Source organism: Microtus ochrogaster, chromosome 10, assembly GCF_000317375.1.
Source record: "Microtus ochrogaster isolate Prairie Vole_2 chromosome 10, MicOch1.0, whole genome shotgun sequence".
NCBI classification, from domain to species: Eukaryota; Metazoa; Chordata; class Mammalia; order Rodentia; family Cricetidae; genus Microtus; species Microtus ochrogaster.
Window position 1 is genome coordinate 66209147 of NC_022016.1, and position 2667 is coordinate 66211813.

Below are 2667 nucleotides of genomic sequence, written 5' to 3' on the forward strand. Positions count from 1 at the left end.
CACACACACACACACACACACACACACAGTGGTGAAAGGTGATGATAAGGATGTTAAAGTATGCTTGCAGGGCCCTACATTTCAGTGGCAATCTTCAGAAATATTTATACCATCTTTAACGCGTTTTGATATAGCACCTTTATGATATTATGAACTGTTTTCAGGACATGTAGAGAAGCAGCTTGGGTTGGGATGATGCTTGAACACTTTTTATGCAGTAAAGCCTCACAACACAGCCATCCCAGTAGGCAAGAGCAGCTGCTGCCTTGATGGTCATGCAGAAATCACCTGCTCGTGATAGGATGTGGGAAACCACACAGTAAGGAACATTATCCCTAGAAGCACAGTGGCAATTAGACATGATGAGAATCTTCACGGTGGTATGTTCGTGCATGCGTGCATGCATGTGTGTGTGCACATTCACTTAATATTTCTATAAGGCACAAAGGAGCAATTTTTGGATTCTGACCTCCAGGAAAAAGGGGTAAGATATTTTGAATAACTAGGACACCAAGCCTGAATACATTTTAGTAAGCAAGTGCACCTGGCCCTCATTTGTGTTCTAAAGAAGACAGTGTTCCATGTAAACAAGTACTCACATGACTTTTCTGTAATAAATAAAACTCATTATCTTTTCATAGCAGAACTATTTTAATGGTTTCCCAAAGAATCTTCCTTATTATATAATGATAGTCTTTCTAAAAATTGTATCTGTCAGGCACAGTTGGAACATGCTCATTCACCTTTTCAAGTTTCTGATTCAGCGATATATGAAATGATGTCGCGTATCCATACGAACTTAGAAAAATCATGTACTTTTTGTATATTTTCCTGTTTGAGTCTTTCCAGTAGTGTTTAGTGCTCATTAAAGGAAGCAACAGCAGCTTCCTTCTGTGCATTTCAGGTAGTTCCCTCCCCTTCCAATAAAAAAGCCTTTTATCAAAAACTGACTTCCCAAATGAAGGACATAATTGTATAGCTTATTTATTAGTGTGTCAAACTTAAAATGTAATGGTTTCATATTTCAAAATGAAAGCACGTTGTGATTCATGGTAGCTGGTGGCAAAGTGGACAACTCTTCCCTGTGACTGCTTTGATTGCCTGTGGATACACCGGGTTTTCTGAGTACCTCTGCTCTCTTCCTATACAATAGCTCCCTCTACTTGAAATTGTCAGTGTAAGTATAGTTTAACATTACATACCTTACTTAAAATCCCTTGGTTTTTGTTTTTTATTTTAGTTCTCTTGCTGAATATGTAGTATTAAATACTAGATTATTCCAAGGGTCTGGTCACTTCAGACAGGCAAGGTCAGTTGAGGAACAAAACAGTAAGAATTGTGTTTGAAAATGTTGTTTAAAGATTTAGCTATGTAACCTTTGTTGATGTCAATATATGTACTTTGTTATAATTCCATTCAGTGCTTTGAAAAGGATGTTACTGTCTAAAGCACCAAGATGTGGAAAATAAAAAAGTTCTAGTAGCACTCCTCAGATTCAGCCTGCATTTTGGCAGATTTTTCCTCTGTTAATTCAGGGTTACAGTTGTACCACAATGTCGGGCAGTCCCTTCTCCTTCTTCTCTCAGAAAGAATCCAGTAGCAGCACCAGCAGTAGAATCTTGTTCTGCTGTCGTGACCTGTGTAGAATGGTAAATGCAAATATTCTGTGGCTGGTTAATAAAGAAGGCTTGGCAGCAGTGCCACATCATATACCCACTCCAGCAAGACTAACAGAGCTCTACTGGGCAGTAGGATATCAGCAGGGTGGCATTCCTTCATTCAGAGTTCTTCCTGACAGTTATCACAATACAGAGGAAACAGCAGAGATTGGTGGGCAGAAGGAAGGACTGCTTGGCTGAAGTCTGACTCTACCCCTAAACAGCAGCCAGTGGTTTCCAATTTCCTTAGCTTTCTCAGCATCACTTTCTGTCATCTGTCAAATTCACAGTAAGCTTGGTATGGTGACTCACACCTGTAATCATAGCAATCAGTGAACTGAGGCAGGAGGATTACTTTGGGTTCCAGATTAATAGTTCTACAGAGTATATTTCCTCAGACAGAAGAAGCATTGGTAAGTCTGCTATCTTCTGTGCTCAAATAAAGGAGTACAGGCTTCTCCCACTGGATGAGAAACCTTCATGTTGGCTTGTTCATGAATTCCCTTCATGTATATAGGAATCATTCCTATAAGGCCATTAAGCTTAGTCATAATTTTGATTATTTTAAAATATGTACTGTAAGTACATACATGTATGTGTGTTGCTGATTGTGTTGAAGCTAATCTCATACCAGGCAAGCACTTTGCTACTGAAGATTTATTCATTTTTGTATGTGTGGGTCTGTGTCATATGAGTGTATGTGTAGGTAAGGAACACACACCTGTGCATGCTTCAGACTCCGGAAGAAGGTGCCAAGTGCCCTTCTCTGTCACTCTTGCCTTTTTATTGGAGACAGGCCTTTCCTTGAATCTTGGACTAAGTCAGGAAAACCCAGAAATCCTCGTGTATCTGCCCCACTTGGAATTGGGGTTATAGGTATTTTCAGCAACATTCAACTTGCTATGTATGTACTGTGCTTCAAAACCCTGTTCCTGTGACTTTGGAGTAAGTGCTCTTAGCTGCTGAATCATCTCTCCAACTCCTAAATACACTTTTTAAATGATCTCTC

General features: G+C 39.6%; 1 protein-coding gene across 1 annotated transcript in view; it reads left to right on the forward strand.

Annotated features, from left to right (window-relative positions):
• Patj (PATJ, crumbs cell polarity complex component) overlaps positions 1 to 2667 on the forward strand; it is a 317960-nt gene that overhangs the window by 109032 nt on the left and 206261 nt on the right. The window lies entirely within an intron of this gene.